The 22,968-nt window shown below is 36.2% G+C and overlaps 1 protein-coding gene across 4 annotated transcripts in view; it reads right to left on the bottom strand.

Annotated features, from left to right (window-relative positions):
- LOC115031564 (uncharacterized) overlaps positions 1 to 22,968 on the bottom strand; it is a 199,217-nt gene that overhangs the window by 66,785 nt on the left and 109,464 nt on the right. For all 4 annotated transcript variants that reach the window (XM_085841685.1, XM_085841686.1, XM_085841687.1 and 1 more), the window contains one exon: positions 17,465 to 17,573. The gene's annotated coding sequence lies outside the window, so the exon portion shown is untranslated. The remainder of the gene's footprint in view (positions 1 to 17,464; positions 17,574 to 22,968) is intronic.

The raw sequence follows: 22,968 nt of genomic DNA, 5'->3' as shown, positions 1-22,968 counted from the left end.
AAGGGTGTGTGGGGAAGTGAGGGTGTATGAGCATCACCTTGAAAATTATTATTATTATTATTATTATTATTATTATTATTATTATTATCCTAAATAGAAATAAAATCTATGGCTATTCCTCTAACTAAACTCTCTACTGTCAAGTTTCTCACAAGAAATTTACTGTGACAAATTACAAAACATTAGTGATTAGCTCTTTAATCTGCTTTGCATGCTTTGCGTAAAAGGGGGCACCAGAAAATCTTCACATAGAAAGTATGGTGTCTATGTTTTCTCCTCTGATATAGTCAACAACTTTTTTTAGCTCTTTGGCCTGAATATCCTATGCTCACCGAAAGCCAACTTTGGTTAATTCTCAACTGCACAGAAAGTGTAGTAAAATATGGATACTAAAATGCTGCTCTTCTGATCATTCCTGCCATTTAATGAGTAGATGGAAGCTTTCCACAATTCCAGCTAGTATATAAGGTTTACAAATAATTTCCCCAATTTGGCAAGAGTGCCAAAACACTGGACAATGCTACATAAATGTTTGACAATTTTCTAGTCCCTGTATATAACTGAATATTGGAGCATTTTTTCATTACTCTCTGTATGGAAGAGGAATTTTAAGGCCCAAATGTTGATGTTTCAATCCCACTAGGGAGGCAGACAAAACCAGAGGGCAGAGGGAAAGAGGGGACTAGGTGTGGTTACAGAGAGAAATGGGATGGGCTGGGGAAGAGGGGAACATGTTCTAGTATTGGGCAGCGACGGGGGAGGAGGTGTGATGCACAAGGGCTAGCAGAATGAATGAAAATATACATCCTCTGGAGGTGGGAGTTGTGGAGACACTCTAGAATGTACCAGAGACACAGGAGGTGAAATAATCTCAGCACTCAATGGAAGAGACCTGAGATGAAATTCCCAACAGTCAAGAGAGGGAACTCATAGAATCTACCTCAAGTAGAAAAAGTATCAAGTGGAGACATGGGGTTGCAATGAGTTTAACACTCTGACTCAGAATTATCTTTGCCTTAAAGAACAGCCCAAACCAAAACAGAGAAGAGACTGAGGGAAAGGAGGTCCATTGACCAGCCCAAATTGAGACCCATCTCAAGAGCAGGAGCCAAGGCCTGACTCTATGCTACATACATTAGATGGATATGCATGCTGGACATACATGCTAGAAAGACAGAGAGGATCCTAGAACAGCTATCCTGTGAGAGGCCCAACAATCCTGACATAAGCAGATGCTCACACCAATGGACAGAAATCAGGTACCCCTGTGGTTGAATTATGGAAAGGCTGGGGAAATCTAAAAGGAGGGCAACCCCATAAGAATACCAGGAGTTTCAACTAATCCTCACCCCTGAGGTATCTCAGACACTGAGCTACTAACCAGTGAGCATACACTAGCTGGTCATATGCCACTGACAAATTCACAGGAGAGGACTGCCTGTTCAGGCAGGTCCTAATGAGAGAAGAATCATCTAACCCTTGAGAGACTTGTGGACCCTGAAAATGTGAAGTCTTCCAGAAGGGTGAAGATGTGGGAACATCATTGTGTAGACGCTGAGGAGTAATGGAATGAGGAACTATTGGAGGGCAGAACAGGAGGGAGACTATGACTGGAATGTAAAAAAAGATGAAAATAATCATAAATTTGAAAAAGTTATCGAGGATACTGTGTACCGTGAAACTAAAGTTAGCAAAATGATAAGTATTTAAAATGGAAAACTAATTTTTACAAAGATCTCACATGTGAGAACCAGGTGCTTCTCCAGACTTGATTCAACAACTCAGTGCCCACAGCCATGTCATCACTAGCTTCCCAAAAAGACACACTGCCACTGTACCATAAATCCTATCCTCTTTATAAATTCCATGCCCTCACTCCACCACTATTTACTTTTCTAGTATCCCCATGTTCAGAGTCAGCTTATCTGACTTTGTTCAGGTGTGTAAAGACCTTCTGCTTGATTTTACCAACCACAAAATTTTAACCCAAATTTTAGAATCAAATTCTTCCCACTACCTATATGTCCCCCATAAGAACACCTCTCTCTCACTCCTGAAGCTTCCTATGTTTTTTTGCCATCTAATCTCACATGACCATTCCCCTCTTCTTATACCTTGGCTCCCAGGAGCCTTCAGTTTCACCTTCACTGACATGAGACTCTTTCCTTTGCATCCTTCTCCTGAAAGATACTTGCTATATGTCTCCTGTGCCTTTCCATAATTTTTTAATCTCCTTGACCCCCAATATCGAGATTCTGTCTGTTCCAACCTGCAGACCCTGTGTACCCTCACAGCTTCTATAATATTGGAATGCAGGTGGAGTTCATACTCATCCTCTTTGTGCCTTACATGCTTCTCTTCTTGTCTATACACAATAGTCTCTTTTGCTCCTAAAGCCTACTGTGATGTTATTATCCATCAAGTGACAAACTTTCTAAGGCTATGGCCTGCTACACAAATCTGGGTCTCTCTGCAAAAGATGCTTATTGTGTCCCATTTACCTGAACTCTCCTGACTCTCTTTCACTACAATTTGTAGTCCTGTAGCTTCGGCTTTCACCTCCTTCTCAGAACTAATTAGAACATCATTGCATGGGGTTTTCTTTTGTAACCCTCTACCTCTATTGCCAGGGATTCAGATTTTTATTATTGCAGCTTGGTTGCAATATAAATTCACGGCGAAAAAAATGGTGCAGTTGATTTCCATATTCTTACAGATTGTAGCAACTTCTGCCACCATGGAAGCAAATGATCCCAAAGTCTCTTATTTTTAATAATTTACTACTTTAAACAACTTCTATATCTATTTTTTCTCTGTGCTCAACACAAAAAAAATCTCTTAATACTGTTTTTTTAAACTCTATCTCAATATTTTTTAAGTTCATTGGCTATGTTTTATAATTCATAAAACCTGTAACACAATTTGTCTTTAAAATTACAACTTTAGGTTTATAATTAAATATGTCTATAAATAAAATCTGTATATGTAATCTTAAACATATTATATGTCATATATATATGTATATATCACATTAGAATGAATATTGTGTGTGTTTATGTATGCATGTATGTATGTAAGTTTGATTCGTCACTGTGTGTAGGGGTGTGTGTAAATTATATTCCATTCTGTGTGGATATGTGCATATATCTTGGATTCATTTCCTATTTAAAAATTACATCTATTAGGAAAACAGATTTTTTTTTTAAATTATAATCTTCTAGCTTACCCTCCAACTTGGCTGATGTCCTCATTAAGAAGAAAGCAGTCATGTGACTGTCAGCTTTCTTTACTAAGTTTAAAGTGTATATACATTTGAATTAACTGTCATCTTCAGATGACAATTTGTCCTAGAACTATTGTAAACCTTCTTAGTCCTAATCACCTCTTTGTTTACCTTTATATCTTGTTTTAGACTAAAAAAGTAACATATCTCCAAAATATTTTGGATTGGTATGTATTTTTGTCTGATGATCAGAATTTAAGATTATAGTTGCTATAATCAAGTCTGGTTGGTAATATAGTCTATATGCCCATAGACAATTAAGGTTATAAAATCATGAACTGGAAAAAGTTGCCCCTTCTCTCCCTATCTATTCAATATATTACCGGAAGTCCTAGCTAGAGCAATTACTACAACAAAAGGAAGTCAAAGGGATACAAATTGGAAAGGTAGAAGACAAAATATCACTATCTGCAGATAATATAATATAGATAATTGACCCCAAAAATTCCACCTGTCTTAGGAAGTAATTTGCAGAAATCTCAGAGGAACAATTAGAAATATGAGCCATAGCTGACAGTCAAATTTGGTCATCTCTCTCAGTTTTGAATTTGACGTTCACCACTTTCCTTTTAGATGAAGAGAATGGAGTTATTTCTGGGAAATAACTGCTACCTCTTAGAGATTCACACCTTTATCTGAGCACAAATTATAGAACCAGTGAACAGAAATTAGTTATATGTAGCTCACTATTTCTTTCAATCATGGTCAACAATTTACAAAAGCACATGTTTGTCATGCATTTGAGTCTGTGCCATTTGCTCATATCTGTCTAGTTTAAAAAATAAAATATGTATCAATATCCACATTCCACATTATATTTTACTGCATACTTATGAGTTGGTGTGCAAGATTAGAACAAGTAGAATCTGCAGAGAAAACAATGAAAGAGACTGCAACTTCAACCAGGAAAGATGTAAGTCATACTGGAAAGGGGTATCGAAATGAGGGTGAAGGCTCTAATGATTCTTAAGTTCATCAGGACACAATGACATGTAGACATTTGCAAAACTGTTCTCCAGTAAGATAACAGTAATTTATTAGCTTAATAAAAAATTTAAGTAGAGAAACCAGAAGAGCTGTAAACTAATGAAGAGTATTTAAGGTAGGAATGTAGTATGAAGAACAGAATAGAAGTTAAACTGGATATACTCTATGTTCTCAAACATAGGGGTCCAGAATTTACAGATGAATAACAACAAGTGCTCACAACAGAGAAGTCTGAATACAGAGCTTATGTTTTTTACATCTTTTGGTTCCTCTAACCTTGCTGGGCTGATGGAATTTTCCTACCCTTGAAACATATACTCTGTTGCTTATAGGGAAACTTGGAAAATGATTACTTTATCCCATTCCAGTCACCTTATGCAATCCCTAATTTTGTCTTTTCTATATAGGGACCATCTTTTGAAAAAAAAAAAAAAAAAAAAAACTTTTGCTGGCTAAAACCTATGAGACATTGCCCCATTTTTGCATTTGGGAGTTCCATTAGAACAAAAAGCTAGATACCCAGAATGTTTAGGCAGATAACCTAAATCAGACCCATATGACATATGCTGCAATTTCTTCAGTATGTGTGAGTTGTTATTATCCCTGCTGAGTAATTTCTTTGAGTTGTGTTCTCATAGTATCCTTGTCCACACTTCTTTTCTTCTTCTTTTCTGTAGGGTTCCCCTGGCTCTGCCTGTATTCAAGATACATTTTTTTTTCTTTTTCCTACTGGATTATCTAGTCCACATATAATGAGTGTTTATGCCCTCATATTATTGTAACTTGTTCCCAGGTTTGATTTAGGCTTACATTTTTTCTGAAGAGAAATGGAAGTGGACTGGATATGGGGGGGGGCAGAGAATTTTGGGAAGATGGAACAGGAGGAGTGAACAGAGGGGAAGGTCCTTAAAGGTGTGTTTGCTTTTAAAAATTTTTATGAAATTCACAAAAGGTAAACAAGAAAATACACAGTGGGTCAAGAATTCACATTATATATCTAGATTTTCTTGTTAGTGGAAAACTTAACTTGATGATGTCAGAATAATTGTAAAACAAATAAGAAAACCAAGCAGCTAGCATAAAGAAAGCATTTCCGGTGTTATTTAGATTTTACGAACAATGGAGTGGCTGAAGTTGTTAGATAATAAATGTATGTAAAATTAAGAAGTGAGATGCTATCATTTCCAACCCCCACACACGTAGTTTGATCTTATTTGCAGGGCTCGATTAGGTTCTAACATGTAAACTGTAAATGTCTCCACTATTTAGTTGTCTTGGTGCCATAGTCACAAAGTTAAGAAAATTGTTGTCTCCTTTAGTTGATGTAAAATTATTTTCCCCTAACATTCAGGATTTTAGTGCTGCAGAGAGCACACAATCCTTCAGATATTTAGTCAAACTTTCTTCAATGAGACACATGCTCAGTTATTTATTAACATTTTCTCCATAGTGTTTTTTTATTATTATTAAAGCCAGAAGCTTCTTTGCATATGCAATCAGGAAGAAGAGAGGCTTAAAGGGAAAAGGGGCAGATGTTTAGTGGGGCTTCTGCAAGTGTATAACTGTCACCTGCCAGACAGTTCAACCATATAAACCCTGCTCTTGTTACATTTAGATCCTTTCTAGTTGTTACATTTTGTTCCATCTCTGGTCCCCAGCACAGGGACCTAACAAATATCATCCCTGTGGTGTCAAATCTTTGAAGCAACAGATCCGTGCCTCTCTTCCTGAGGCCTCTTTGGAAACACAAGGAATAGAATCTTGTGGCACTGTTATTCTGGACAAATACATCTCTTAAGAGCAGTCATCCCCCAATAATTTTGTTCTATACCAAACTAAAATTGGCCTACCTAACTCACTAATCACCTCTTTTTCATTGCTAGACCTATAAAACTTGAAGTGATTATTTATTATTAGCCCATCTGCAAACTTTACGTCTATTGCAAGGTGAATATATTGAAATATTTGAATATTTTCTGTTTGACAAACAGGTTAAGCTCATATGGCTTCACATAACTATTCACAGCTTATTGTCCTAATATCTGTGTATGGGATAAGAACAAATTAGGCAAAAGAGTAACTGTTCACATTGGCCATTCCCAGGTGTATCTAGGGGAGTCTATCCTATATGTCCCATCCCAAGGAAATTAGTTTCTTCCACTTCTCTTAAAGGTGGATGCTTGATCCCTGTGTTATTCAGAAAAAAATCATCTTACAACTATAAAAGGTTCAACAACACACCTCCATGATGAGGTAATTTTTGTTTTCTCTTTATTTTTTTTCTGGAGGTGAATCCCAACTGGCATTTCCAAATATACTAGTCATGGTGAACTCTGTCTTCTCAGCTCTGAAATGGCCTTTGAAAATTCAGTATACTCATGAATTTCTCAATTACTGTCAATTAGGTATTTTAACTTGAATAGAGGACTTCTAAAATATTGTATTGGAGTCATTAAGAGCAGTAATATTGAGAATTCTGATCCTCTAGATAATCCCTGAGCTCATTTCTGTGGAAGGACAAAAGACCAGGCCTTAGACAGAGCCCAACTAACAAGGTTTTCCAATTTCAGTTAGGGACAGACTGACTCTAAGTCTAGGATTATGCTATGTAAGTTTTGAGTTAAAAGTCTGAAAAATTCCCAGGGTCCTCAATTTTTTCTTTGTTCCTATTTAGAAATGTTCCTGAGGGTCTTGCTATCATTGAACCTAGAAATGTATTTCAGGAATAAGAAACTTCCATATGAGTTAGTTTACCTGTTACCTAAGTATGGGCCAATATTCTTCACTCTGTCCCATATATAATAGCTACATCAATTTGATAAAAATAAGGAGAATGAATCTTGAGTGGCTGAGAACACCTGATGTAATGTTCAAAGGCCTTAGTGATCAGATAAATGCAAATAAACACAACCCTAAGATTCTACCTTACACAAATCAGAGTGGCTAAGATTAAAACCACAGGTGACAACAAATGTTGGAGAGAGTGTAGAGAGAGAGGAACACTCCATATATATATATATATATGTATATATATATATATATATATACATATATATATACATATATGTATATATATATATATATATATATATATATGGCTAATATCTACATTTCTATCTATCTATCTATCTATCTATCTATCTATCTATCTATCTATCTATTAAGAACAAAGATATCCTGACTTTTGCAGGCAAATGGATGGAGCTAGAAAATATCATCCTGAATGGGGTAACTCAGACACCTTATTACTCACTGATGAGTACTTATTTACTCACTAATAAGTCAATATTAGCCATATATGGCTAATATCTATATCTATCTATCTATCTATCTATCTATCTATCTATCTATCTATCTATCTTACCCAAGATACAGTCCACAGAACTAAAAAAACCTTAAGTGATGATGCCTCAGTTCCACTTTGGAGAAAGAAGAAAGGAATCACAAGTGGAGAGTGAAGGAGGGACCTGGGAGGGAAAATGGATTGAGTTAGGAAGGGAGTATGGGGGATATTGGAACCTGATCTTGTACTGGGTAAGGGAAAAGGACTGAAGTCCTGAGATCCATCAGAAAGAATGGAAACAGGCAACCTCAGGACTTAGGAGGTTGGGGGCCCCTCTAGAATGCATCAGAGTCCAGGAAGATGAGAGACTCTCAGGACTCAAAGGGAGGGACCTTAGATGTAATGTCTGACAGTAGGGAGAAGGAACTCATAGAAACCACCTCCCGCAGGAAGACAAGGCAATGAGGGAGGGGGCATCACACAGTTACAACTCTGACCCATAATTGTTCCTGTCTGAAAGAATTACAGGGATCGAAATGTAGAGAAGCCTGAGGAAAAGAAGGTCCAGCAACAGGCCCAAAGTGGGATCCAGCTCAAGGGGTGGTCCCAAGGCCTGACACTATTACTGAGGCTATGGAGAACTCACAAAAAGGGACCTAGCATGACCACACTCTGGAACACCCAACAAGCAGCTGAATGGGTCAAATGCTGATATTTTCATACAACCAATGGACAGAAGCAGCTGGCCCCTATTGTTGAATTAGGGAAGGCTGAAAGAAGCTGAGGAGAAGGGCAATCCTGAAGGAGGAAGAGTAGTCTCAATTAATCTGGATCCCTGATATCTCTCAAACACTGTACCACCAAACAGGCAGTATACACCAGCTGATATGAGGCCCCAACACGCATCCAGCAGAGGGCTGCTGGGACTGTGTTCATTCAGAGATGCACCTAACCCTGAAGAGACTGGAGGCCCCAGGGAGTTGAGAGGTCAAGTGTGGGGACAGCCACAAGGAGACAGGAGTGTGAGGAGGATGTACGGTATGTAGAAAAATCAGAGGCTGTACATGGGGGGGGGAATAAAATATGGAGTGTAAAACGTTAATTAATTAATTAATTAAAAAGGAATGGGAATATAATTTGGATATAAGAGCAGCAAAATGGGGAGAAGAGGTGGGAAATATGGTATTTTGAATTTGAATGCCTATTGCCCTGTGAATTCATGGTTAATTCTGTCTAAGACACGTAGAGCCATTGACAGACATGCTAAAGACACTACATGACAAAGTTCCATCTCTAATGAGACTCTGTGACATAGTTCCAGGTTTCAGCAATGGGTTGTTTGGCTCATGATGTTTGAATAAAATTATCTATAAAACAGGTTTCTTTGTTCACTTCTTGCTTATGCCTTTGTTAATACTAAAACCTTTGGTGTTCTGAGTCTGGGGGATAAACACGATAAAATTTTGCTGCATCAAAAGAAGTGCCTAGTTAAGAAAATCAGCAACAGAATGTCTTTATTTGACCCTGAGGATGGGACAGAGACCCAAACAGAGAACATGTAGAAAACACAGAAATAAAATTGTGACCATTTACTGCTTATTCTCTGATGATTGTATCAGTCTGAGTGATTTCTTAAAAACAAACAATATTCTAAAGTGTTTAGGAAGCCAAGAATCAAAGAATTTAGGTTAAGGATTAGAATGCCTATTGTATTTTACTGACGAATATTGAAACAATAAGGACAGTAACTTTGAAATGTCTAGAATTTGACACTCTTCTCACACTATGGTAAAATGAATATAAAGAGTTATATGTATATTGAAATAAGCAATAAAAAGGATTGAAATAGGACATAAGTCATATTATTAAGTTTTTGCTTTGCTTGTTATATCACATGTAAAAAAATTTTTTTTCAGAATTCACATTGTCTAGAATCTGTAACTATAATTCTCTGATTGGAAGGAGAGCAAGTTCTCTGCTCCCTCCTTAGCTCATCTTTGTATAAGACAGCAATGGGATGGGATTATTGAATCTTAAAAAAATCATATTTTTTAAAAAGTTTTCTTTCATTGTGCTTGCATATTTATGTCTTATATATTCTTTGAAATGCAAATAAGAAATGATGTAATTGCTTCTGTAGGAAATATAAATTAACCCTGTGGCCCTTTGGAGATATTGCTTCCTCCTCTGGGTGCAGACACCGACAAATAATCTCAGGGGCTCAGAGAAAATTCAAGTTGCTGTGCAGGGCAATTTATCTCCATGTCACCTGCTACATTCATCCTACTCAGGCCCTATCCATTTTGAATCTGGTCTCTAACAGAAAACTTCCACAAAATCAAGTAAAATAAAATTTGAACACAGAGGACTAGGTAAATTGAATTTCTATTTTATACTTTGAGAATATTTGCACTGGTTAAATGTAGGATAGAGATAGATATTCCTTGACATCTGCAAAAATGTTTCTAGAATGCCAATATACCAGTCAATGATTATACATTTATGTACATACAACCAGAATAATTGAATTCAATTGGTTTAAAAGAAACAAATACCTGATTGATATATAGAAATATTGATAAATAGGTAGATAGATAGATAGATAGAGAGATAGATAGAAGGCTAGATAGATAGATAGATAGATAGATAGATAGATGAGCAGATAAATGGGTGGAACCACGATGTTTTGTTTCCACAAGCATCTAGCATATTTCATGATTCTAGAAATCCAATTTCCTACTGATACAGGATATAGAAGAAGGAAAAGAGGACGCATGTATAATAATTAACTTATTGCTTGAGATTTGTTGTAAAATTTGAGACCTAAGTCTCTATAATATTCTATAGATCAAACTCTTTTTTCATTCCATGTAAAATCAGAGAAGAGAGGTAAGATCTAATTCATTTACAAAGCTATGAAAAAGAAACGTTAGAGGTTGGTGTCTGCAAACAAACCCTGGCAATATTAACGATACTATGTTTTGCTTGTAAACAGAAGCCAAGCATGGCTGTCCTGTGGAGGCTCTACTAGGAGACAGATACAGATACTTGCAGCAAAACATTAGACTGAGCTCAAGTACCCCTGTGGAAGAGTTAGGGGAAGGATCAAAGGAGCTAAGGAAGGATTGAAAACTCATAAGCAGAACAGTTTCAACTAACCTAGTCTTCTCAGAGATCCCAGAGATTAAGCCACCAACCAAAGAGCATACATGAGCTTGTCACTGTCCACCAGCACATATGATACAGCACTAGACTGCTTTCTTTTGCCTCAGTGGAAGAGGATTGTCCTAATTTTGGAGAGACTTGATGTCCCAGGGAAGGGGGAAATTGGGGTGTGATGTGGGTGTTGGGTGGGTGGGGTGCACCCTCCCAGTGCCAATTGGGAGCAGGTATGTGATGGAGAACTCTGGGATAGGGGACTGGGAAGGGGAATAACATTTGGAATATAAATAAACAAAACAATTTATTTTTTAAAAAGAAAATGAATATTAAATTGGCCAATACTAATTAGTTCCAAGTTTTGAGTTGTTAAGGTAACTTAGCTCCTCCTCTTCGTGAAGAGGACAACATGAGAACTCTCAAATTTTTGCTTTCTTTTGTAAGCCTATTACAAAGAGAGCACTGGAGTAAGCTGAGTAAAATCATAAGTCATATCTTGTTGACGTCCCTAATTTCCTCTTTTTTCATTTCTCTCCATTTCTTCTTTATATTTATAGCAATATATATTATTATTGCCAAGTTTTTATTTCAATGAAACATTTGGTGAGACATGTAAATGTCTTACTTTGATATTTATTACTAATGCAGTACTTGCATTGCTGCTAGGTTTTGTAGAGTTGTTTGTACTGTATATTAATTCACCATTATATTTTATTTTAAATTGTTTCCCTATCAGATGTTCCATAAGAATAAATACTAGGATAGAATAAAATTATACTAGGATAGAATAAAATTATAGATGATGCAGGAGAACACTAGATAATAAGTGAGATGTAGGATTGAAATTCTTTTGGGATTGCCATCAGCAATTCAGACAAAGCTGTATAACCACATAAACCCATATGATATAGAAATAATTAGTGTGAAAGCAATAATAATAAAGAGATAGTGGTTTGTGAGTTGTAGATTCATTTTCAAAGAATGACAAGTAAATGTGGTTGGTACATTTTTCATTGGAATATGAATTGCTAATTTTATATCATGGAGAGGCAATTGCTTTTCTAATACTCTCCTTACTTGCCTGAGTTCATAGAAAAGGATGGACAGACAATGAACACAGAAAGCTGCAAAAATTAATATTTTCAATGTGCAATGACAATTTACCCATGACTATATAACATAGATTGGAAAAGCTGAGTCATTGAGATCATTGATGACAAGAGAATACTTTCAAATAAGAAGCAAGTGTTACTGTTTTTCATTCTAGAGGACCTTATGCAACATGTACGATGATAATGTGAGAACATCCTACAATTCAGAGAGATGATAGTATCAGTGGACCTGGAAATATATCGCCCTATCTTTGCATATATTACAGCTCTTAGGGAAAAATCTTCCTGGCAGTTGAGAGCCAAAGCACACCAGGCAGTTACAGTACATATCACAACTCACACAAGTGATTTATCGGAAGGGAAATGTGCAGGAGGATTGATGTTCATATTGAGGCTAGAACCAGCAGAGAATTGAGCAAAACAACAACAACAACAACAACAACAACAACAACAACAACAACAACATCAACAATAAATTAAAAAAAAAAACACAAGTATTATATAAGGTTTCCTGGAGGCAGAGCTTACTGGAGATTTTCAGAATGGAGATTAGTGGATTTTGAAGGTCAGAGCGTAGACTTTTTTCCTCTGAAGTGCTGTGGTGGTGTCTGGCTGTTAGAGTACATAGTGTTTTGTGGGTGTAAGATGGTGATAAGAGGCCATTAGGGACAGAAACTGGACACTAGTGTGCTCCAGGAAATTTGCAATCCATTTTGGTTAATTATTAACATTAAAAAAAAAAAGGTGGAATGTTTTCCTGTGCACAGTCTAGAGAATGTACAAAACAGAGTAGAACAGAAGATAGGGTTTATATTAGTTTCAGTGGGGGCAGAACTTTATGGGAAATTCCAGCATTTCAAGTTCAGAGCATATTCTTCCTACTCAGTACTTCAGGAAGCTGGATCCAGCTGTTAGTGCAGTTAAGAGTGTTCTGTGTATGCAACCTGGTAGTTAGGGTTCATCTGATTCAGAGCTTGGCCAGTGCTGTGCTTGGAGGGGCTTAGAGCTATAGCAATTCTTCATAATGATTTCCCCCAATTCATGTAAAAAGCAGCAAACCCTTGCTCTCTTTGAGAAATTTATTGTGAATGTGAATCCTGCCCATTGAAGATGATGCAGGACTCCAAGACTCACAAAAACCCTGCCATATCTTAAAGCAGAATCAATGGCTTCATAGAAACACATATATTTCTCACACAGAGTACATGATTTAGTGACACAGACCTGTAATCACGTGAATCAAACAATTTCTACTTCCTGTTGTCTCTGTCTCCTGTAAATTTCAGGAACAATCTTTCTTCTCTTAAGCATCTCATAGGCAGGCTTAGGTTACACCCAGAACTAGTTGAGGCCTGGACTATAATCAGGAGCTTGACTGTAAAAAATTCCCATTACAGATATTTTTATTGGCTCTCTTTGTATTTGATTGGAGGAGTCTTTCCATCCAATAATGAATGGATTTTAAACCAGTCAGGAAAAAGTTCTCAAATAGGAGGAGAAAGCAAAAGCTTGGTTATCATGATCTGAACTGATGAATCACATATAGCTCCCTCCTTCTGGGCAAATATAAAGTGGAAAACAGGAAAAATTGCTATTTATCCTGAGCAATTTTTTCAATTAACAGTAGAGCAAAGCCAGCAGTTAGTTCCTTATTTTTGATCATGTATCTGGAGTCTGAAAGTGAGTAGATCCTGTATATCTATAGGAAAGCTTCAATTTATATCTGCAGTTTTCTGATTGTCACTCTGGGTACCTAAGTGAAACATGCTTTTAATTAATCATGATATGATGGTGTCAGTTTCCAAATGGTCTATGATTATAAGAATAAATTATTCCAGTATATAACACATTTATCTATATTATAATGTCTTCTATAATTCTTCTTGGACTGTACAAAGAAATGGTCGGTCCAATCCCTTTGCTGGAAATATATGCAATTAACACCAAATGTCCCTAGTGATATAATGATGAAAATAATATAAGATATTTATTTTAGAAAAGATATTATATATATATATATATATGTGTGTGTGTGTATACATACACACACATACATGCATATTCTCAACATTTCTTTATGTGTGTTTGCAGTATTTTGCACACAAGTGTGCATCCTTGAGGCATCTTATATTATTATTTCTTAGTAACAAACTATCTTGATAAAATATTTGATGCAATATCATTATTTGAATAGTTTGTGTTTGTAAAAATATATAAAGTTCCCCATCCTTGAATGTTCATTCCCCAAACACTAGTAACTCTATTCCATCTAACTTCATATACTTTCTCACTTTTTAATAACAACAATTTATTTAAGGCATCTGTGAGTACATAGATATAAGACCACCTATATCCGCAAACATTGTTGTACTAGGTCCTTACTGGGATGTATTCAGCAAACTTCACTCCAGTGTTTGATATAGGAAGTCAAGAGCAGGACAGCCAGGGCCAGCACAGGTTCAAAACAGACAGAAATACTATTATAAAGAAGGTACAAAGAAGTAGACACAAAGTACAACCCTTAACCAAGACATTATATGTAATTGATACCTGCTGTGTAGAAATGCAAAACTCATTTTTTCCCAATGGAGTGCTACTGGTTTTATATCAGTCCCATTGCAGGGCAGGACCTAAGGATGAGAACACTAAGAACAAATCCATTTTTTTGTTTCATTGTTCTCTTGTAGGTATTTGATTAATTATATTTTTGTACTTTTTAGCTTTGTTGGGTGATTGATTTGGTAAATTTTATTTATTTGTTTTTATTGTTGGGGGCTGGGTAAGACAGACACAGAAATAGTTACCTTGCACACAACCAAGGGTGGATGAAATTTTATTGATAGGGAGACACAAAGATCTGGTAACAGTTGGAAAAGTGGTGAGACAGTAATTAAAATATATTGTATGAAAAACATCAAACAATAATACACAATGAAGTTATATACTAACAAATACAATCCAAGCCATCAAACATATAGAAAAGTGTTTATACTATTATATTGTAAATGTGACCTAAATATGTAGGAATAGCATAACATATATAAAGCACTCACGTAAAGTACTACACTAATACAGTAATGACAAAAGGTTACATGATCATTTCAGTGTTCAGTAAAAGAAAATAAAACCCTTTGAAAATCCCTAGTCACTTTCATGATATGAAAAAATAATTCAAATAATAGTTACAAAAACTTCCATAAACATAAGAAGAAAATGAATATATACAGATAATAAATACATCTTTACATCTTCATATCTGCCTTTTAAAAAAATCATCTGTTACACATTGTTGCTACTTCCATCTGAAATGCCCCAGATACTGTTTTCAAGTTACTCATTACGTAAAGTAAATACCAGCCTTTTTTAAAAAAATAAAAGATAATTACAAGTTTCATACAGCATACTTTGACAGAGGAAAGAGACTAGACAAAACTAACAAATTGGGATTGGAGCTGGAGTCAAGTAGGAAATAGAAGAAGAGAAGAGATTGTGGAAGAGAAAACAAGGAGAAACAGCTAGGGTGAGGAGGGTAGATTGTGGAAAGGAATACAAGAGGTATAGTTAAAAGTAACAGGGCACTAGAAGGGTACTGAAGGGGTAGTTGGGAAATATAGTACAATAAAAACATTATGAATTATGTATATATATATATATGTGTGTGTGTGTGTGTGTGTGTGTGTGTATGTATGTGTATATATGAATGTGTGTGTGTGTTTGTGTTTTTGTGTGTTTGTTTGTGTTTGTGTGTGTGTGTGTTTGTGTTTGTGTGTGTTTGTTTGTGTTTGTGTGTGTGTGTGTGTGTTTGTGTTTGTGTGTGTGTGTGTGTGTGAGAGAGAGAGAGAGAGAGAGAGAGAGAGAGAGAGAGAGAGAGAGATTTAAGTAAAATTACCAAATAATGGCTCTCAATGGGCCAACAATTGCCACCAAACAAAGCTTCAACACTAGAATTGGTTTACGTATAATTTAGTTATGGGCCAAAAGGGCTGTTATAAGTAGAACAGAAATTTCCAAGCAACCCAAGTTGTTGCCAAAACTATAGGGCTCTGTCGCCAAACTGACAGCAAGGTGTCATTGTTGATGACAGTACTTAGAAATTTCATTAAAATAAAGATGTCAAGTTAGTGTCAACATAGTATACTGCTAAATTCCAGGGTCTTTGTTAATGTACTAGGACCTTCTCAAATGTAATATGACTTCCAGTTAAGGGATTTTGGGATGTTTGAGTGTTCAAATAAGTAGATCTCTGATTATTGTGCCTTGTCTTGGGCTCATGTTTTCTGTTGATTTGTCTTGCCCAGAGTTATTATCATATTTGAAGTTTTAATTTTTAAATTAATCTCTCATTAATGACTACCAGCTTCAATGGTTTATGTTCCCAAATGAAAATCACACAGCCTTTATATTTAATATCAATTAAGTAGCCCAATAGCTGAACAACTGCCTAACCTCTATGATGTTGGTTTCTACCTCCCTCAGATACCTCTGAGTTACCACATACAAATTTCTTTGTTATGTTTTGACTGATCTTGACTTAATTGAGCAGTCCTCTGGACCATGTTCTCCTGGCCCCTTTACATCGTGGCTCTGCTTTCCTCCCCTACATACAACTCAGGTCCCTCATATCTGTGTCCCTCTTCTTCCTCATGGTTCTAAACCTGGGAATCTTAAATCCTGCAGCTGTCTCTCATCCGCATATATTGCCTGATATTATCTTACTTACCAATCAGAATTAACTGGGGGAATGTTCCCAGAAGCTACTTGCACATCTCCTACAAACAGGTTTTAGGGACCCAATTAACAGTAAAATACTGTTACATTGAGGCAGAATGGTAACTTCATGCCAGTATTGATTAGTCTATTAATACTATAGATAGATTGTGGGTTATTTTATTACATATTATATATTTTAATTTTCTTATAATTTAAAAAGAAATGAATGAATAAATAAATAAATATATAAATAATAATAAATATATAAATATATTAAAATTTAATAAATATATAAATAAAATAATAAATAAGCAAAAATGTAGGTCCTAGAGGAAAGGGTAACAACTGAACCACTCAGAGAGATAAATATTAATTTTCTAGAAAGAGTGATACTAGGTACATCAATGAGGCAGTCCTCAGGTTCAGCAGTAGTTGATCAATAAATAATTTGAATCCACTGTTTCTGTGCTTTTGAGTGTTCTTTTATATGGTTACAGTTTGATGTTTTTCATTTTTGTTGTTTTGTTTATTTATGCTTGTTTGTTTGTTGATTGGTTGCTTTGAATGTGGTTTTATTTTCTTGATTTTGAGAGATTGGTTTTCCATTAGAATTTTGTATCATTTGACAAAGTGATTAAAGCTGGATGGAAAATGGAAGTGGATCTGTAGAACTTTGGGGAGTGGTATGATAGAATAGAATATTTGATTTAAATTATGGTTGTAAATAATGAAAAATAAAACATTACAAAATATATTTCAGTGTTTAAATACCTTATTGTAATTCAAAAATATGGCAATTAATAAAAATATGGTTAGATGTGAAGGTGATTTAATGAAAATTGTAGAAAATGAGAAAATATAAATGTTTCATTCAAATTTATACATAAGCAAGCAAAAATGAAAGTCATTAATGAAGAGATTTTACAATACCACTAGCTAAGTGTGGTGATATGCTTCTGTAGTGATCTTCTCATGATGCGAAGAGGAAGCATGGATTCAGTAATGAACTTGAAGTCTCAGATGACAGCACAGTGAGACTCTGTATCAGACATATACAATATGCATTAAAACCAACACTGGCAAAAATGTAACATATGAATACTTTAAATTAGAAAATAAATATGTAGATAAATATTCCATGATCAAACTTTAACTGTTTAGAGTTTTTGTATAGAATGGTTTACAGCTAAAAGAAGTGTTCAGTACCATTATTCAACAGAAAAAATGCATATCAAAATGATCCTGAATTCAATCTTATACCTGTCAAAAAATCTACGATCAAAAACTCAGGTGATAACGCATGCTGGCCAGGATGTAGAGTAAGGAGAACATTATTCTTTTGTTGGTGGGAGTGCAAACATTTACAACCACTTTGGAAATCAACTTGACCTTCTCTCAGGAATCTGAGAATAGTTTTACCGAGGACCTAGATACACCACTTCTGGGACTATACCTAAAAGTTTTCACACTATACCACAGGGACACTTCTCACATACATTTATACCAATTTTATTAATAATAGCCAGAAACTAGAAATAACATAGTTGTCCCTCAATTGAAAAATGGATAAAGAAAATTTGGTATGCAATGGAATACTTCAGCTATTAAAAACAAAGGTATCATGAGTTTTGCAGAGAAATAGAATGTAAACAGACTGAGTCAGGTAACCTGCAGCCAGAAATCAATATGGTATATACACATTTATGAATGTATATTAGCCATAAAATGCAGGACAAATATGATGCAATCCAAAGATACAAACGAACTGGTTAATATGTGTACTGGCTAGTTTTGTGTCAACTTGACACAGCTGGAGTTGTCACAGAGGAAGGAGCTTCAGTTGAGGAAATGCCTCCATGAGATCCAACTGTCAGGCATTTTCTCAATTAGTGATCAAGGGGGAAAGGCCCCTTGTGGATGGGGCCATCTCTGGGCTGGTAGTCTTGGTTCTATAAGAGAGCAGGCTGAGCAAGCCAGGGAAAGCAAGCCAGTAAAGAACATCCCTCCATGGCCTCTGCATCAGCTCCTGCATCCTGACCTGTTTAAGTTCCAGTCCTGACTTCCTTGGTGATAAATAGCAGTATGGAATTGTAAGCTGAATAAACCCTTTCCTCTCCAACTTGCTTCTTGGTCATGATGTTTGTGCAGGAATAGAAACCCTGACTAAGACAAATTGGTACCAGCAGAGTGGGGTATTCCTGTGACAACCTGACCATGTTTTGGGGAGGACTGTGGAAGGACTTTGGGACTTTGGGCTTGAAGATCCATTTGTTGTTAAGAGCTCTGTCAGATGTTGTGTAGGAACTTGGAAGATAATGGTGAGAACAGTGCAGAAGATGGAGATCTGACTTGTGAAATTTCAGAGGGAAAATTAAAGACTCTTTTCAGGGCCATTGCTGTTTTGATTGTGACGATTCTGTAGTTCTGGTTAGCTGGGGCTGAAGAATCAGCTGTGATTAACAAGATACCAGAACTACTAAAGCAAAAACTTTGCATTACTGGGACTATTGATGCTGGTTAGCTGGAGCTAGGAATTTAGCTGTGATTAAGAAGAGACCAGCATCGTTGAAGTGAAATCTTCTGGGAAATGTTTTCTGAAACCACAAAGAGGCTGTGTTTCAGAGATAGCCAAGGTTGTACTCCTGCTGCAGAGGGACTTGGTAATGTGTAAGGGTCACCCAGGTGGTACTGGTTTTGAAGGCATGAAGGGGTCATGCAGAGCAGCTGAGGTTTGGCACTGTGAGAGGCCATGGGAGGTCATTGGTGAAGGTGCAGTGTCAATTGCAATTGACGGCCCAGGACTGAAGGGGTCATGCAGTGTTTTGGAGATGCCAGTACCATGAGATGACCAACAAGAGCAGCAGCAGCAGTGGAGTACAGGCATCTGGAACCTAGAGGACGACGTGTGTGCTACACAGGGCATGGCTGGAGAAGTGACCCAAGCCCTTGGAAGAGCCTAGAAGATCGTGAGTTGGATCCCAGACATTGGATGGTTGGAGATTGATTTTTGCTTTTGATTGTGACTGTGCCCTGATATTTTCCCTCTTGAAGGAAGAAATTATTTTAGTGGAGCCCACAGTTAAGAGACTTTAATTGTAAAAAGACGTTGGATTTTAAAAGAGATGGATATTTTAAAGAGATTGAAAATTTAAGAATATATAAAGACTGTGGGGCATTTAAAGTTATTTAGACCTTGGGGATGAATAAGAATGTAAGGGTTGAGGCTTACTAGTGATGTGTTTGTGTGTCAAGTTGACAAGGGGTCAATTGTACTGGCTAGTTTTGTGTCAACTTGACACAGCTGGAGTTATCACAGAAAAAGGAGCTTTAGTTGAGGATATGCCTCTATGAGATACAACTGTAAGGTATTTTCTCAATTAGTGATCAAGGGGGAAAGGCCCCTTGTGGGTGGGGCCATCTCTGGGCTGGTAGTCTTGGTTCTATAAGAGAGCAGGCTGAGCAAGCCAGGGAAAGCAAGCCAGTAAAGAACATCCCTCCATGGCCTCTGCATCAGCTCCTGCTTCCTGACCTGTTTAAGTTCCAGTCCTGACTTCCTTGGTGATAAACAGCAGTATGGAATTGTAAGCTGAAAAAACCCTTTCCTCTCCAACTTGCTTCTTGGTCATGATGTTTGTGCAGGAATAGAAACCCTGACTAAGACAATATGGAAGACCAATTGCAACATGCAGAATTCTCACTAATAACTAGATAGTCATCAGAGGTGGATGGTGAGACAGAACAAGCTATATAAGGAGGTAATTAGGGAATCAGGGCTGGTGATAAGGTTTGGGAATGTGGACGGCAAGAGAAGTCTGGTAATGAGAATGGACATAGGTGTAGGGGCATCTTTGGTATCTAGCTGGAGGCCTGGGATGGGAGAGGATACAGGGAGTATTGGAGAGTGACATTAGCTTAGATTCTTACCAGAAGGGGATATAGAGACAGAATTAGCCACCTCCTGTAGCAAAGCAGGACTTCTAGAGAAGAAGTATATCATCAACTCACCATAAAACCTTCAACACAAATTTTGACTTGCCTAAAACCAATTTGACTACAAATTTGATGTGCTAGGATGAATATGGAGCAGTGAAAGAGGGAGTAGCCATCTGATGACTAAACCATCTTGAGTCCAATCTCATATGAAAGGGACATTCTGACACTGTTACTGATACTTTTCTATGCTGGGAGACAGGAAACAAGCATAATTATTTTCTAAGAGGCTTCATCCAGCAGCTAATGGAGACTGACATAGAATCCAACAGTCAAGCAACAGGTACAGCATACAGGGATTCTTATGGAAGAGTGGGAGATAGAAGGAAGCAAGAAAGAGGGCTTAAGGACACCACAAGATAATCCATAGTGTTAACGAACATAGGACCCTGTGGACTCAACAGAACCTAGGTTACTAATCAGGAGCCATGTAGGTCCTGAACCTAGACTCCTAACACACTTGTAGCAAATGTGAGCTTAGGCTCCATGTAGTTCTCCTAAGAACTGGAGAGGGGGCTGTGTTGGCCTTTGTGCTCTGCAACTGGATACCTATCCCCTACCTGGACACCCTGGCTAGGCCTCATTGAGAGAAACTTTCCCTAGACCTACATGACTAGATGGCACAGGGTCAGGTTGTAGCCAATGGGGTCTCTGCTTCTCCTAATAAAATGTGCAGATGGGGGGGGGATTTGTAAGGGTAGGAGAAGGAACAGACAAAGTCTGGGGCTGTCATCATAATGTAAAGGGAATACCCCAAAAAATAATATAATGCAATTCTTTTAAGAGAGATACCATATGACACCTGAAATAACAGATGAATAAAATATGCCATATGAAAATAAACTAGTGAATGAAGTGTGTTCATATACCTTATGAATAAATACAATATAATTCCAAACAAAAGCTTAGACATTTACATTATATCTGGGTAGCCATACCTAATCTACTAACAAAACTTTCACATTAAAATCTTTCTTAATTATGTTTTATTTATATGCAAAATCCCTTATGCTAAGAGTGTAAGATTTTTATTTCAAATTATTTTCTGATATCTATGACTATAACGAGGGTTGTATTGTTTTATAGGGAATGTTAGAAGAGTATGTAATGATATAGTATCTGGATCTTGTGCTGATCACTCAGGCAAATCCCTCTGCTATTAAAGAAGCAGTTTAATTTTAGGTGCTACTTTCATTCATATACCAGAGACTGGCTTATAATTCTAGGGTATAAAAATAAATTTTCAGGACTGAATGCACTAAGTTGAATTATCACTTTACAAATGTCTTTAAAGTATTTTGACCTTTAGCACACTATACTTGGCATAATATTAGTGATTCATTTTAAAGGCATTCATTATTAAATCTGTGTACATAAGAAATTGTTAACAGAACATATTCAAATAGTTTAAAGATGACCACAAACACATTTTTAAAACTATTAAAACTACCCACATACACTTTAAATGTTCTGATTCATTCACTAGAATCTTATTATTGTGACCAAGTACTAAATTCATAAAGCTCTTTAGAGGTTATGCCTATAATACTCCAAAGCACAGATAATTTATTTAGACTTGTTTCCATGACCAAACAATTTACAATTCATAAGGAAATCCACGATAGTTAAGTTTGAAAGATCATCCTGAAATCACAATTGAAATGAGAGCTTGATAAACACTCTCTTTATTTGAAATACTTATAACTATGTTATTCTTTATTTTTATATGTTTAAATATACACTTCATCAATGGAATAAAATTTACTCCTCAAAAACCTGCAGTTAAGACAATTGTAGTGGTCTGTGTTTTTTTAAGTCCTAGTACAGAAAGGGTTAAAATTATGTGGAACTCTGTGTGTTTGAAAACAATTCCAACTACAGCTAGATTGTTAAATCGTATGCAATACAGTAGTACTTTTCCAAAAATAAAAGTGAAATTACATATCATATGTGTGAAAGTATATGCGTATGTAATTGTTCATTTGTGCATAGATGTGAGTTGTGAACACAGGCATATAGTGTAAAGAGGACAAGATTGCATGTCTTTCCATTAAATTTCCTCCATATATTTTGAGACAGTCTATCATTAACTTTGGGTCACTATAAACTTAGATAAATAAACTTAATAGTCTAGCTAGCCCAAGTTGGGATTACCAATAGACAAGGTCCTGTCAAATTTTTGCTTGTTGATACATATGAAGATTCAATGGAAGCAACCTTAAGTCCTTCTGCTAAGTGAATGCATAATATACACTGTTAACTCCCTATTTTTGAGCACATATATAAATTAAAATAAAATATTATTAAAATAAAAGACAACAACTTCTCTTATACAATGATGAACTGTATACAGATAATACTATATATACACATACATATATCTTCACATATGTTTTTATGAATAAAATACTATCCTAGTTTTATGCAAAGTTAATCTATTGTAA

Source organism: Mus caroli, unplaced genomic scaffold, assembly GCF_978045245.1.
Source record: "Mus caroli unplaced genomic scaffold, Mus_caroli_1 scaffold_8, whole genome shotgun sequence".
In the NCBI taxonomy this organism is placed as follows: domain Eukaryota; kingdom Metazoa; phylum Chordata; class Mammalia; order Rodentia; family Muridae; genus Mus; species Mus caroli.
The sequence above is the reverse complement of the archived record's forward strand: the minus strand, read 5'-3'. Positions and strand labels throughout refer to the sequence as shown.